Source organism: Agelaius tricolor, unplaced genomic scaffold, assembly GCF_023055355.1.
Source record: "Agelaius tricolor isolate 1412-34295 unplaced genomic scaffold, bAgeTri1.0.p SCAF_4, whole genome shotgun sequence".
In the NCBI taxonomy this organism is placed as follows: Eukaryota; Metazoa; Chordata; class Aves; order Passeriformes; family Icteridae; genus Agelaius; species Agelaius tricolor.
This window is the reverse complement of record NW_027269264.1, coordinates 44,250,861-44,267,697: the sequence shown is the minus strand read 5'-3', so window position 1 is coordinate 44,267,697 and position 16,837 is coordinate 44,250,861. Positions and strand designations below refer to the sequence as shown.

Below are 16,837 nucleotides of genomic sequence, written 5' to 3'. Positions count from 1 at the left end.
GTACCATATCTGATATGTTGCCTGGTGACTGGATCTATGGTGTCATGGTTCCCTAAAAAATTCACTTCAGTAGTTCTATTTCTTCTGGCAGCAGAAGAGATAAAAATTACATATGTTTTGCAGTCTTGTACCAAAGCCCAGTACTGAACCAGTGTAATATAGACTTGTACATGGGATGCTTTCGTGTCTTGAAAATAAACAAAGTGCAAGTTCAGCTTTACAAGAGTGCTTGGAGCTGGCTTTGTCCCCTGGGGTCAGATCCACCCAAGATAGAGTGAATTCCCATACAAGTTTCCTTCTGGCAGGATCAAGGATGTGAGGCCAGCAGGTGGCCAGGCAACTGCACAGCATTTGAGACCAGATATTGGACATTTAATCACCTATTTGCTGTCTCCAGGCTGGTATCCACTTCTGCTGGAGGCTTTCTATTGATTTAGCTTGTTTTTCATGCTCTCCTCTTGAAGAAGCTGGCTTCCAGCTCCCTAAACTGGGACTGCAGCCAGCATGAAGTGAGAGGGGTGCCTGCTGTCTCTGAGAGGGTGATGCTCGAAGTGACCAGGTGTGTCCACTGCTCCAGGTCTTTGACTGTAATTCAGGGCTGAGCAGGTCTGGGACTTTCAGCCTTTCACCAGGGTTGCTGACCCTCGTGCTGTCCATGCCCCTGAGCTGCCTGATGTACAGTGACAAGGACAGAACAGAGGCAGTGGTAGAAAGAAAGTAAAGGCTGCAATAACAGGAAGGTAATTTCTAATAGGTGCATAATTACCATAGGTGAATGGGTTTTGTGCCTTCAGGATTGGAAAGCACAAGGGTCCTTTTCACAGCTGATTAAGACATTTTTTTCAGCAGAATTAGGCTTCTAGGTTGCTTTGAAGATGGATAATTGTGTGATTTTGACATTTTAGTTTAATTTAGTTAATTAGATACATAAACAAGAAAGAGTACTGCCTCATAAGCAGATGTATATCTGTGCAGTATTAATTGTAGTTCAGAAAGAAATATAAAAGCTTATATTTGCATAAAAATGCGCAGTTTGTATTTGAGATTTTACATTAATGTAACTCTAGTGTTTCAAAACCATATCCAGAATTCACCAAGGTACTTTGGTTTACTGTACCTGCTGACATCAGAAGCAGTTGAGGGGAATTGCTCCAGACACAGACTGAAATATGTTTAGGAAGCACAGTGAAAGTTGTGATATGGTTTGCTTGTTCCTTCTCTATGTCTGATGAGTGTAAGTCAAATAAGGACATAGAGAAATAAACTGGGAATGAGTCCCAGTTAATAAAACAATACATAAGCTCAAGCAACTCCAAAATGAATTTCTTCCCAGTGAAAAAAGTGAGAAATGTCTTTTACCGTATTTTTATGCTAGATCAAAGTTAATTCCAGACTATTACAGTTATGTTAATTTATCCTCTGAAACAGCTTTAGAAAGGCATTAATGTTTAATTATAGTACAAGAAAAATAATTTTGAGTGTACTGATTTTGTACAATGACAATTTTAAGAGCAACAACCCTTATATTATTGTTAATTTTATCTAATTGAATTTAAAAAATTTATTTATCTTTTTCCATCACAACTTTTAAAATTATTTTACAAACCTGCTGTGCTCAAATAGTCTATTTTCACAACTTTTATTTAAGAAATATACTTAGTTATTTTCCTTTCTGAAACAAATACAGTCCAATTTTTATTTCCATCAGGATGTCCTTTTGTTTTACTGGTGTCCGTTGTTGTACTTTGATGCTTTGTGTGCATTACACATTGATGATAAACCACCTAACTGTATGTGTGCACTGGGTATCAGTGCTCCAGTTGCAGAACTGGAGATTGAATCCATAACCCATGCATAGGACTTCAGTGTCATTAAAGATATGCCTGAGCAGCCAAGACTTCTGTGCAGGGCTCCCAGTGATACCAGTGGACCTGCAGGACATCTGCATCTTCCTGGGATGGTGAGAAGCTTACAGAGGTTTCTTAAAAACCTCATGCCCAGGTATCTGATACATAATTAACATGTATTTTCAGGTAATTAAATCAACTCTCTCAGCTACTCTATGTTCCAGGGCCTGTTTTGACTAACTCTCTATTGACTATTGGGAGCTTGGACACCTAAGGCTAAGATTCATCACAGGGATATCCTCTAGGTACTCAAAAAGTCTGCATAAAACTTGTAGATAGCACACCTGTGCCTTTTAAGCTGAAGCTGGAAGGCAAGCAGAGTATCCTAGGCAGTCTGAGATAGCTACAGATGTTTAGGCAACTATATTTTGCCCTATGGGGCATAAAGGGAGCTAACTTTAGGTGTTCTTATTTTGAACTGAGCCTCATCTTTGCAGCTGACACATTTCAAGGTGCATAATTCCGCTTGCTTTCTTCTGGGTAGCGTCGTAGCTACTCAGCCAGACACTGTAGGTTTTCTGCTACTGCCAAAGCGAGGGGTCTTCTCAGTGCACTGATGGGAAAGCACATGGGGTCTTGCTGGCACCATGAAGTTTAGTAGCAGAAACATGTCTGGAGGTTTTTGTGACATGTGAAGAAATTATTAGAATTAAATTAAGCAGAAGGGTGACTTTGAATGGCAGCATATTCTCTTCTAGGACAGGGAAATTTGTCCATCAGTTCATGGAGTCAGGAGGTACCTGGCCTAAACCATTCAGAAAAATGGTCTTGTCTGTAAACATATTTTGCGATTTAGATGAACTCAAATTTTATAGATGCAGTCAGTAACAAAACATTTCTCAAGTATTTGTTGGGGTTTTTTTTAATAACTTCTTTCATAATCACAAAGACTAGATATATTTGCATATATTAAAATCCTCATCTTGTTAGGAAGAGACAAAAGGACAGAATCTTCCTTAGCTTGAGCTGCAAACATTCTTGCCTTCTCTTGGTAAATAGTATTATGTACTATTGGTAGTCATTTGTTCACAGTGGTCATTTTCTCTTCTTGATTCTTTTAGTTTGGTGCATCTTTCCTATGGCCTTTCTCTATTTTGCCTGTTTTCTCGGTTAAATGCAGCTAAATATGGAGCATAAGTCCAAGCAGAGCTGGCAGGAAAACCTGAGAAACTGAAAACCGTGATCAGTGTGATGCATCCTGGTGTATGTGGATGGGAGCAGAACTGTTGAGAAGGCAGGTTTAAAACTTCCACCTGAAAACAAAGCCTTTAGAATAGTTGCCCTATTTGCCTATTTTAAGTGTTTCCAAGCAAGAAATGTGTTCCATTATGTAGAAGAAATTGCTACAGACACATTCCAGGAGCCAGAATCGGAAACCTTGGCACAGAGTTTTAAGTTATACCACTGTGATCTGGCTAAGCCATTTCAGCTGAAGAGAAGATTCATTTTGGCAGAGAGAAAAATAGTATTTCCATCATCACTTTCCATTGGGATTAAGGCTAGCTTTGATGACTAGCAGAAAAATCCAAGGGAAGGCCAAGGAAGTGCACTTCAGAGTTACTTTTACCACTCTTGCTTCCCACCCAGCAGTATATTTTTCAGGTAAACCATTTGTCTGGGCCTGTGTGACAGTATCTCATGGGGAAGAAAAGATTTCACTTTGCCTGTCTTTTACAGAAAACTATTTGGGATTTCTAAATGTGGAAAACACATGCTGAAAATTAATTGCAGATGGGGCTATATTTTATAAGAAAACTCAGAAAATAAAAAGCATTTTAAGGTATTTGAAGCCTGAAATTGTGCCCCGAAACGTCTGTGTTTAGGCTTACATCTGAGTAGATCCAATGGTTTAAATGCTAACTTGAGATGCAGAAACTTGTCTCCTTTGTCCTGTCTTCCAAACCACATCTGTGACTCCAGCACTTACTGAAGATTTTCAAGGCTTTGAATATCTTCACCCGAAAGTCTGCCAAAAACACTTCACGGACAATCAGCTTCAATCAGACACCCTGTAAAAGACCTACATGCCAAAGTTTCCCCATCCAGTTATCTCTGTCATCCTTAATATTCCTCCTATTGTGTGTATTTCCGTCATTGCTCTTTTGTTGCTATCATATTTTCTTCTCTGTTAAACACAGACTTGCCAATTTGCTGTCCTTTGATTGCTGTGTTTTGAGGCAGCTTGCAAGAATTAGCAACTCATCAGTGGTTAGTGCCTGGTGTAGTCAGAAGGGGAGGTCAGTCTTTCTCCCTCCCAATGGCAAAGCTTGTGATCCCAGCAGGGCTTTGCTCTCCCAAGCAGGCTTACAGACTGCAGGCTAGCCACCAACACGCACACTGGGCCTCCTGTGAACCAGAACTGCTCCTCTGATACCAGGACAGAGCTGCCCCCAGAACCGCTCACTGATGGTGGCCACTTGAGACTTGCTTTCAGAGGAGTGAGCCCAATTTGAAACACAAACTTTTTGCCCACACATGCAGTGAAGCCTTTGTATTTGTGGAGGATGATCAGGTGATGGAAATTATGCAAAACCTTGCACAGCAGTTTGTTACCACTATCTAAGAGGCTAGCAAGTGAGAAAGTTCCTAGTTACAGTCTTTGCTTTAACTCCACTTTGTATTTTAAATGTAATTGTGTATTTAATGTGAATTGGAGAAACAGTGTGTACTGCACTAGCCAAATCAATGCAGTTAATAAACTAACTTTGCAGCAGGGGAAGGAAAAGTAGCTCTAGCAAATAAACACTAGTCTGTATTATAAAAGCAGACTACATGAGTAGTCGCTCCACACGACTGAATGAATCATTCCATACAGTAAAGTACACACAGAGAAAATTTCTTTCAATACCATCCATCTCTAACAGGAAAAAGAACCTTTAGCTGCTGCATATTCGTAGTATGTAATGAAATGCTCCTGAAAAGGGGTGACTTTTTCAATTAATTTAAACAATGATGCAGGTAATGTGCAGTAACTTGCATTGCCTGATTTAAAACACAAGAAATTTTTGCAACCAGGAGACTCTTTGCTATTTTGCACGTTCCTTACCCATGCTGTGACAGCAGGGATTGTACTGGAAACTGAGTAGAAGTGTGACTGGAATTTAGAGAGCTGTAATTGAACAGACAGGTTTCTGTAAATCAGGGAGTATTGTGTGCACCTCAGCAATATTTTGGCACAACTGGGTATTCCCCCTCAACCATTCCAAGGGATCCAAAGTGAACAAGAAACATTCTAGAGCAGGAGTTCCCAAGATGCCATTCTGGAGTCACACAGAGTGACTCTGAAAGCTTTGCACTGGCCACCACCTGCAGCAGAATCAGATGATTTAGGGTTGCAGCAGAACTTTCAGCACAGCTGGGTAGTTTTGGAACTGGAGCCACCATCTGAAGTGTGCCTAATTCCAGCCTTGAGAATTTTTGGTCACTTGGGCTCCAGAGACTCCCCCGTTTCCAACCCTGGCAACTGCCCCAGTCTTCCTTGTTACACTCTGGCACACTGAACTGGTACCCAGGTGATTATCGACTTCTGAGGATGGAAAGGGGAATGAGAATGATATACTGTTGGGGAGCTTGGCTGTGGTGAGACCCTCCACAACAAGTTTCTGGTGAGGTTTCCCTTGGAGAACAAAAGTACCTGGCATAATGTTTCCCTTCTGAACTATGAAAGAATGCCCATGAACTATGGAAGAATGATGCAGTAGGTGAGAGGCAGAGCTGTAAACTATGAGTAGGACTCTCTAGCTGCTGAACCTGGAACAAGTCCTGCAAGATGGAGGTTTCTCTACTTTGCTTGCTATTCTCGCCTTTTGTAGAAGTATAATCAAGTAGTAAGAGCAATGGTCAGTTTTCTTCAGAACATCTAACAGATTGTGACTCTACTAGGGGTTTTAAATTCTTCCTGCATAATGCAGTGAAGACTTTCTTTTTTAGAAGTATAGGGTTTTTTTTTACAAATGCTTAAATGTCTTCTACTAAGTCATTTGGTGCAAAGGGGTGTTGAAAAGCCATAATGTATGCTGATAAAGTTGGTGGACTGTCTAAAGAGCCATACATAATGCTAGTTCAGTCCGGTGATTCATTCTCCTGAAGCTGGTCAGGGCAACAAACAGTTGTTCGCTCCCTGCCATTTTGGATTTTTTTGGAGCCCTTGATACAGCACTGTAAGCAACGGTTCCTTGAAGAAACACCAGGGATAAAATGGAAGGACTTGTGTGGATTAAAGAATTACTCAAAAGCAGGGAAAAAAAGAAAAATTAACTCCCACATCCAAGGGTATCTCCTGCCTCTGGATTGTGCGGGGAGGAATTAAATCGAGGTCTGTTCTGCTGGCAGAGCTGTGCAGCAGGACAGGCTGGAAAGCAGTGCAGGTCTGGGAGGCGCTGAGGGAATGAGGGAGAAGGATGCCAGGGGGGCAGCTGGAGCCCCGCAGCCCTGTGCACAAACACTGGGCACTGCTGGAATGGGGCTGTCCAGGGAAATGCCACAGAGTCACCTAGACCAACAAGTGTGTCTTCTGTGGGCTATCCCAAACTGTACCCTGAGCATATTCAGAGAAACATGCTGAAAGGAAATATGTTTATTTTGTATTCGGTCTGGGATTTTGTTTATTTATTACTCCCCTAGAAATGTGTAGTCTTGGTTTTAGGGCTGATGCAGAAACTTCAGAAGCAAATTGAAAACTGACTTGGATCAAAAATTTACTCTTGAATCCTTATCTACTAAAACCCTTCTCTGTATTACACTTTGTGAAGACAAAATAGCAAGACCAATTACGTGTCTGGCAGGCAAACACCATGTGCATCATGTTGCTTTTAAGATATAGTTTGTGTTTGCTACCTATGCCTACTGTATAACAAAAAAAACAGATAGTATTTAATAAATAGTAAATATTCGACAAAAAATTCATACAAATAAAATAATGTCATTATGCCCTTTGAATTTGTGTCTGGTCTCTTCGTAACTGAAACACTGAACAAAGAATAATGTCATAATTTACTTTTAACAGGAAAACTGCAAGTGTTAAGGAAGCAAATGTGGGTAATAACTATAAATGTTAACTTGATCTATTTATTGTTTGCTGTTAGTGATCAAGTTAATAGTCAATGTAATTATTTCAGTAAAAATGCTGATGTCAGCTATAGTTACTGTTCTAATACTGTATAGGTTTTAATTCAAACCATCTGTTTTAATCCTTGTATATATCCTGGGTTGATCTTTGCTTGCAGTGAAGGGTTTTTCTGGCAGTTAAAAGTAATTATTAGCGGAATGGAAATTATTAGTGGTTCGTGGTTTGGCAAGGAAAATAAATGCCTTTTCAAGTTCTTGGTGTCTCTTTTAGAGAGCTCCTGCACCAGAAATGGTTGAGGTTGGAGTATAACACAGAGTATTTTCTGTCACAGTCTATGTGATATTTGGGGTTCATGCCAGTGAGGTGTTTGGAAGTGTAAGTCACTGGTCTGATTATTCTCCACCACTTAATTAAGCCGATTTATTTCACAGGGCAAAAGAAATATAGGTGGTTTATTAAAACAGAGGTATAAAACACTGGGGAAGAATGTCAGAAATGCTGGCGTGTATACATAAACAACATAATTTACTTTCTACTGAACTATGTCGTTCTCCAGTGTATTCTTCAGAGGATTTATAGAGGATGTTTGGTCTTGCTAACTTGTTGAGTCAGCTTTGACTGTAACTGTCCTGTTTAAAATTGCCCTGTTGCCCAAGAATATCTCCACCTGGCTCCAGAACTCAGCCTTCATGCTGTGAAGATCTGTTAAGCCACTTTGCAGTAAAAAGATAATCATCTAGGGCAACTCCAAAAGTAGTGAAATAGATGTGAGATCAATAATTTATTATCTTTCCTTTCTGATTTCATAGCTATGGCACAATAGGAAACTGTAGAAATTTATCAGAAAAACCCAAGGTATCTCCTTGTACTCTTGTCACATGCCTTTCAGCACACCTAGGGACCTTCAGACTCAATTAAAGTCCTGGCTGGATCATGCCATACTTTACAGATGTAGAGGGCAAGACTTTGCTCTAGAAAGGATGCACTGGAAGCTTTTCAGGCTATCCAGCTATCACAGCTGACTGCGTTTAACCTCCCATTCTTGGTCAAGCCAGTTAAGCAGAGTTAAATCGTTGTCAACAAAAATACTTGTAATAATATTGCAAAAACCCTTCTGACAGAGACGTAATGTTAAGACCAGTAACAGAGACAAAGCCATCAGAATTTCATGTGGTGGCCCAAAACATGCAGCTGATATTATGTACTTTTCCAAGGCTGTGAACAGTGTTCATAGTTTAAAGTAGATTTTTCTCTGTTATGTCCTTTTTTCCTCCCTGAATCAAGAAACATTTGTTTTTTACCAGGAGGAGCATGCGTTACAGGATCTGGCACGTTTGCATGTGGTACAAGCTTGTGAATGTTTTGTTGAGATAAGTGAGTGACAGCTTCCAGTTGGTGTTCTGCAGGAGGTGAGGGTTTCTTTCCAGAAGCCCTGACCATCTCAAAATAACTATATTCTCCTTGCAGAGCTCCCAGTCTGACATGTTATCTTATCCCCTCAGTACAGCAGTGCTGATATTTTACTACACCAGTTTTTCTCGCTAATTGTCTTGAGTAGCAGCTTTAGTTACAAGAAGCGCTGAAAGGATTATATCTATCAGAGTTAGCATTTTGTCTGTGTTGTCCAGCATTATAACAGAAGACTTGATTGTAAATTGTTTTTAAATGCTGTTTTTCAGTTGTGACAGCATGTTACCACTGGAATTCAACTTATTTTTTGTTCCAATTTTTTAAGCCAAAAAGGGCATTTTTTCTTAAGAGAATAAGGCTGTGTTTTCTTCTGTTTTAGAGAAGTGTCAACAGTTAAGGCCTTGCTATTAAATTCCATTATAGCCCCTGGAAATTTCTCAAGAAACATGAGTTATGACCATGTCAATGCTTTTCACTTTATGGGTTTCACATCTCAGCAACTTGCAAAGATGTGTGAAATACAATTAACAGTTCCAGTAGTCCCAAGATACGTATATATAAGCACTGGCTTTCTAGACTTTTCCCAAGGTCCTAGTTATCCCTAAAGGAAACAGAGTATTAGACTTAGTATGTGGCTCTTAACCCTTTTTAAGAACACAACTGGAACCTGTTTGAAATAGTATATGGCTTACACTGGTGGGAGTCCTTGATCTAAAGAGAGCTGCCCTCTGTATGTTCTAATTGCTGTGGGAATACCATCATGCACTCAATTGTAGTTTATGAAAAGCTGCTGTTGTCTTCTAACAAATAACTTTTAGAAAAGCTCTGAATCCATCATATTGTTACTGGAGGTAAAGCTGCCATGACTTGTATAACATACAGCATTTCCTGGCTCTCATGCACTGTAGCATTTAAATGCAGCATGTTAGAAAGACATTATTTTTTTACAAAAATACATAAAAATGAACCCTCCTTTTAATCAGGGCAAGTCTAATATACTACATAAGGAATAAAATTTAATCCATATTTGTGATGGCTACAGGGTTGATATGTCCCTAGGAGGTTCAGGCTGTCCTGAGTTCTCAAGTGTTTATTTCAGTGCTAAGGCGTGAGTGAGCTGGGGAGTTAGTTGGGGGTTTTTTGTTATTTGTGTGGGTGGTTCTCACCTGATTGATGTGAAATTAAAATTTATATTTTTTTTTGTTTCTTGGAGGGAAACATTTACCTGAATTGTCACTGACAGACATACCTGTCACTGGTCTCAGCAGAAAGGCCAATCAGTGGCAATAATCTGAGATCTCCAGATAAGGCTGAGGCGTGTTGGCAGAAATGGTGAGCTTCCAAAGCCATTTACCTGTCCTAAAGAAAGCAAAATTCCTGTGACTCCAGCAAGAGTAATAGTTCTATAATCATGACACTGGTCTGAAACAAGCTTTCAGCATCTGGCTGTGCCATAGAAATTCCTCTGTGTCCTTGGAAAATTGATTAATATCTGTGCCCTGGCTCCCTAGCTGAAAAGTGAGAAGGCACTTTAGGGATAAACTTTTTAATCTGTTTGAGTTTATCAGATATTATGGTGAATGAAATTGCTGAGGTTGTGCAATATCCTCTGTCAACAGCATTGTATTTATTGTGCAGAACAAAGTGATAGAAAATTGTATCTCCTCCTCCAGCGCTCATGAAGCTGGCAGGCTCCCTCCTCCACCAAGGCAGGGAAGGGTGTCTGTATGCTTGTCAGGAGGTAAGGGACACCACCCACAAGCACAGGAAGAACTGAAGTGTCCTCCAGCTCATGTATTTTTTTTTCTGAGTAAATCTACATACTTGCAGAAACTATGCTTTTCTTCCAACAGGCAAGGACTTATGCTAATGTGGGCCCATAACTAATTGTTGCCATGAGAAACTCTGAAATAGCCACCCACGCTTTTATATCTGAATGGAGCTTGTGTTCAGATATACTGTTCCATCTGTGGGTCAGCATACGCAGATTAGTGTGTATATATGTTTCTTCCCTGGTGTAGCATGGTCAAGCTGAATTATGAAAGGTTGCCTTTCATGTTAAAGATTCTGGAAGCATCAATCAGCCCTGAAACACTCTGTCTTACGGGGCTGCTCCAGTGCTGACATGCCTAGAGTACCCTGTGGTGTTCCTTCAGTTCATTGGTGTGCTCAGAGCTGACACAAAGGCACAGCCAGTCTTAGGAAATTTTCACTTTAATTGTTGCCAGCATGACCCTGCAGCCCTTCTCCCCACAGAATAAAATATTATGCAAACACAAAAATGCAAATACTGGAGCTTTTAAAAGAAGAAAATATGGTGTTTTGAATTATAAACTTATTTTACCCTTTTCTTGTACTCAGACTGTACTGTGCTGTGTGAAGTTTTCTAAAATACTTGCACTGTGAGATGTGCACTTGATTTGGAGAATCCCAGCTCAGATGACTGAAGTTTGGAGAAACTGGAAGTGACCTAGCCATCCTTGGTGGCAGGTAGTAACTGAGGTGTCTGCTGGACAGGAGAAGGCAATGTCACTGGCACATGGTTTCTGCTAACCAGCAAGTGCTTGTGGAAGGTACTTGGACAAGCAATTCTAGATATACTTGTTGATAGGTTAAATTTAACTTATTTTTAAGCTGCCTAGTTTTTGAAAGCCTTTTTAGGTCTGCTACTGAACCCAAGCTACTTGCTAGCTACTTGCTAGGCTAGTAGCAAGCACTAATTGCTAAGCTAGCAATTACTAGGCTCAAGAAACAAGGACTTCTCTCATTGTACCATTGTCCTTTCAGAGCAGATCTGTGTGAAGCAGATTCAAACATATTGATGAAATGTTGTGGAAAAGGCTGCATTGTCACTGGCTGAGCTACACATTTGCTTTGGACTGTGAATTTGGCAGCGTTTATTGAGACGAAAGAAACACCAGCAGTAGAGTGCAATGCTTGGCTCCCTCCCTGCCTTCAAAACAGTCTAACCTGCCAATTTCTTCTGCATACCCAAATACTGACTAGATTAATATAAGTGTTAATTATAGCATCATTTGAGACAGCAAGCTAGCACTTGTTGCTGTCTAGCACTTTCATGTTGGTGTGTGAGCACCTTTAGCCACCAGCAGCTCTTTTCATAAATACAGGATAAGCCACAGCTGTCACAGGAGCACGAGCCTTAATGATTCCCTAACTGTGTGACTTTGTACAATTCATTAAATTTTTCCCCTGATTTCCTCATTTTTTGTTTTGAAAGGTTTTTTTAAGTCTGAAGAAATAGAGACTACACATATTATGAATTTAATTTTATTATGATGAATTTAATTTTATTATGATTATGATTTATTATGGTACTACAGGTGACTAGATATACTTAGTGGGATTTTGAGATGTGATTTACATCTAATTGTCACATCATTGCTATGCTTGCATTTCCTTAAATGACAATTTTCCTTTAAACTGGGATAGCTCACAAAAATTTTAGCTATAATGAGGGTACATACTGACAGTATAGACTTCCAGTAGTACATTGAGGTGCTAGGGCGAGTTCCAGAGAAGGGTGGCAGAGCTGGTGAAGGGTCAGCTGGGGAGGACAAGTCCTGTGAGGAGCAGCTGAGGGAGCTGAGAGTGTTTATCCTGGAGAAAAGGAGGCTCAGGAGTGACCTTATCACTCTCCACAACTGCCTGGAAGGAGGCTGTGGCCAGGTGGGGTTGGTCTCTTCTCCCAGCAACCAGTGACAGGAAGAGAGCTCATGGCCTCAAGCTGTGCCAGGGTAGGTTTATGCTGGACATTGGGAAGAATTTTTTCACAGAAGGGATGACTGAACCTTGGGATGGGCTGCCCAGGGACATGGTGGTGTCACCATCCCTGGAGGTGTTTAGGACTGGAAGTGGCACTCACTGCCATGGTCTGGTTGACAAGGTGGTGTTCAGTCACACGTTGGACTTGATCTCAGAGATCTTTTCCAACCTAATTGATTCTGTAATATTGAAAGTGAGAGTACCAAGCTAAACATCTCTGCATGTAGGCCACCTGATGCTCATTACCTCCTTTTCCTAGACTTGAGTAATTTACTAATGAAGAAAAGACCTTACAAATAGAATGTGAATTTAAAACATATTTTATAAAAGTTCCACTATTTTTAAATGATCTTAAAGATATTTTAAGTTAAACTGAATTGCATAAATGAGACAGAAACCTGTTCAAACTACAAAAGATTTCATGATCTTGGAAGGAACCTTTTTTAGTGAAATATCAATATTGAAGTTGTAAAAGAAGAAGACTTTTATTTTTGCACCCTCAAGGTTACTTATCTAACTTCTATCTGTTTTTTTGATGAGTTACCATAATATTTTGTATTTGTGTTACTTGGGCACTTAAAATATCTTTATAGATTTCCAAGTAGATAAATCTCTACTTTCAATTCTTTGAAATGCAATTACAGATGTTTGTCATATTATAGTTCTAGCTGTAGAACCATAAGCACAACAAGAGTCTCTAATTTACTTCATTTTTCTTTCGTTTTGTGAAGTGCCTTACTGGAGAAAATGGATTCTTAGGGGTATGGGTTACTTTAAAGCATGAAATGTACTACATAGGGACATATTCCAGATGCAATATTTTATCCTTTTGCCAAGGTATCTTTTGAAAAATTAAGAAATGTTTGTACTAAAAGTATTTTTAATAAGTGAGTAAACTGTACTTAGTTTTTTTTGAACAACAAAATTCTTCTATTTTAAGTGTTTGCAAAACAGTTGTATAGAATTTGTTGTTGTTGTTGTTGTAGTGTCTTGTGTGTTCTTCTTTTTCTTTTTATCCATTACTGAGAACTTTAATCATATTGAGCTTAGCCCAAAGGTTTCCTGTGTTCCAGCTTTTAAGCTGCTTAACCTGTGTAAATACATTAGGGCTGTTCTAAACCATTAAAAACAAGGAGAGATGGATGTGTGCAAAGTTCAAATGTGTTCTGCTGGCTTTTATCATCAGTGTGAATCATACAGCAATTTAGAAGCTTAAAATAGTTCATTGTTCATAAAACAGAAAATACAGAAAATGAAATCTCTTTAGAGGAGACAGAAGTATATATTGAGCATTTCAGTTCAGTGTTGTGGGAGATTTCTTACTGTAAGGGACTTTTATCTATTTGTATGTTTTGTCTTTTTTTTTTTTAATTTAATTACTTTTGGTGTGTTTAGAGTGGTGTGTGTTGAAAGCTGCTGAAACTGAAATCCATCTTTCATCCTCAAAGATGAAGTAGTATGGAAAGTTTAAAATACATCCTGCTTCCAGGACAGATTTGGATCACAATTGTTGCCCAAGTCAGGATTCAGTCTTCCTGCTGAATTAGTGTCTCTTCTTTTTCTGTTATTTTCTGAGACTGCTAGTTTAATTTAATATTTCACGCAGAATGAGTGAATAAAAATGCTCATAAAGTTTAAAAAGCCCCAGAAATTACATTTTGTGGGCCAGATACAGAGCCTCCTGTCTGAAATGTCCATGACATAGGATAAGCACTACTGAGCGACAACCAAAACATCACTGTGTCTCCAGTGTGATTTTCATACAGAATCCAAAACACAGCACTGCACCAGCTGCTAGGAACAAAGCTAGCTCTCTCCCAGCTGAAACCAGGACTCAGCTCTTCCCTAAAAGCAGTAAGCACAGCGTGCCAAATCAGCAAAGCTGAGTGGGGGAGTACATCAATTCAGGAAAGTGTATGAAATCTCATAGATTCATTGCAATTGATTGGAATTTTTTTTCGTCTTGAATTGTCATTTGTGTACAGACACAAAACAGTAGATACTTGTAAAGTGACCGGTCACTTTACAAGTATCTACTGTTTTGTGTCTGTACACAAAACAGTAGAAGGACACCATTCACATTCGTGAAATAGGAGGGACACCATTCACATTTGTGTTGGGAAAAGTTAGAGAAACAGGGGAGGCAGTGCTTGAACTGACAGACAGCTAGATAACAGAGAGAAGGAGTCAGCTGAGGTGATATTTGTGTGGGGACCTGTTCTTTTCTGTGCATTTATAAACAACTCAGCAGAGGAGGCAAATGCTGAAGTTTGCAAAAAAAGAAGTTTGTTGATGCCCCACTAAACCATAAAAGACCAGTTAAGGGGCTGCAGAAAGTCCTTACAAGGCAAATGCTTGGGTGATAAATCATTAGCAAGCAATGCTTGGTGTAGATAAATGCCAAATGATGCTTGTAGGCAAAATACAACCCTAACATGGCATATAAATTCATGCACTCCAAATGTTATGACTCAGAGATGGGATTTTGCTGTTGTGACAGGGTGTCCCCAGGAAGGTCAGCTCATTGCTTGTCACAGCTCCATTCCTCCCCACATCAAAGACATAGAGCAGAACTGGAAAAGTGCAGAGAAGGCCAATAAGGATGAGCAAAGCTCTGGAACAGATTCCTTGAAGGTCTTTCCTAAGCTGTTACTCCTCAGATGCTCCTACGACTGATGTCCTGAAATGAAGAAACAAGACCTTCAAGAACAAAGGTGGCTCTCACTTGTGCTCACAGAGACCAGCTGGGTTGCTGTGTGCAGGCACTACCTGATGGCAGCACACAGGTTGCATGAAGCCACACCCTGGAGAGAAGAAGTCCACTGGCATGGCTAATTTTACACTCTGTCTCAGTGTGTGCAAAATAGTCAAAGTAATTCTGGCCGGGTCTAGTCACTTTTATACTAATTATTGCATCTGACACAAGCTTTCTGGAGGAATGTGGTCAAAACTAGTTGATTGAGACAAATACTACACAGCCAATTTTTAAAAGAACACCATGAAAGTGTAGGGGCCTCAGAAGTCCTACTTTTCTGTGGTTGTTTTGTTTGTCTGCCAACCTTAAGCTAGAGTTTAAAAACATTGTGCCCAGATGGAAACTCGGTTATTGAGCAGGAGTAATAGAAATGTAGTAGAGAATAAGGGCAACTCCTGTTATGTTATGTTCTCCTCCATTCTGGTATTTGTGCTATTTCCACAAAAAATGCTGGAAATAGTCTATTCTGTAGTCAGCTTGAGGGAGTCCTTGGATCCTCTTCTGCTCTTGGTATGAAATGAGTCCCATTCCAGTTAGAGTAAAAAATAAGAAAACAAAAACAAACACAGGAAAAAAACACAAGAAGAATAATTTGAGAACATTTCAGAACAAGGATGGGCAGCACTCAATGTTTCTTCTCCATAGTTCCTTCTACAGCCAGGTTTTTCCAGCTGAGGAGGCTTTATCCGTCCTCAAGAATTGCAGCCCCATCCAAGAACACATGCTCTTGGCAGTGAGCTGGTCCCATGTAGCAAGAGAACTGAAAATAGCTTTCCTAAGGGAGAAGTTTTAAGCATGGCTATCTAATGTTGTTAGGTTTTAGAGTATTTATTTTGTGTGATTAGAGCATTGCAGATTAGGGTGGGGGGGTTGTGCTAGTTTGTTTTTTTCTTCTTTCTCCTCAAAAATAAGCAGCTGAACCCACAAAGATAAATTATATCAAACCTGCTGCTGCATATGAAATCCAAATTTCCAGTCTGTAGTTTTGAATTATGTGGAAAAAATTCAGTCATTGACATCAATGCTCAGTCTTTGTTTTGTACTGTTTTGTAAGTGGAGTTGGCTTATTTTCCAGTTTTCTCATTTATGTTAAGAGCAAAGAGGTACAGCTAACAATAATGTTGGATAAATAGATCAATAAAACCTTAGCAGTTTTGTTGGAGAACAAATGGTGGAATTTAGATCACCATTTTTTTCTAACAGGACTATCTGTTTTCAAGTAATTGTTAGCAGTGCCTGTCAATTTAAAGCAATATAACCAGCCACTGCTGTGGGAGGATTGTGACCTGGTCACCCACTCAAGGCAAGACACAATGTCATTTAAAAACAAATCCTTAGATTGTGCTAGTGCTACAGCTTGATTCAAAATAAGTGGACTACTTTGGTAGTAGTAGTAGTAGTAGTAGTAGTAGTAGTAGTAGTAGTAGTAGTAGTAGTAGTAGTAGTAGTAGTAGAGTGGGTTGTGATAAATGATCCTTAGGAAGCTCTTGGTGTCTTCATATACAGTGCAGACATAGTAACAGAACCATATATAAAGGTAAAAATTGCTGCATATGCTTCTTAGAGAGGACCTTACATTTGAGACTATCAAAGTACTTAATAAAGATTTAATGCAGAATGACAACAGATTCCATTAATATTATTTTCATTTAATTGCTGAGGCAAACAGCAGTATAAAGAAACAGTGATTTTCCAGAACTGTGATGATTAAGAATGTGCAGACTGGGCAGAGAAACAATGGAGAGGTGGGTTTCTCATTTTACTGAGTTTTGCATATTTCTATTATATTAGTAATAAAAGTGATGTTTTAAAAGTATGTGCTATACTTATAGAGTATAATTTGGTAATATAGAGAACATCTGCTTCTGATTTTTAGTTACTGGTAGGGAAGATCAATAGATTATTTTGGGAAGG

General features: G+C 39.4%; 1 protein-coding gene across 2 annotated transcripts in view; it reads left to right on the top strand.

The window, feature by feature from the left end:
* GHR (growth hormone receptor) overlaps positions 1-16,837 on the top strand; it is a 118,725-nt gene that overhangs the window by 57,323 nt on the left and 44,565 nt on the right. The gene's annotated exons all lie outside the window — the stretch shown is intronic.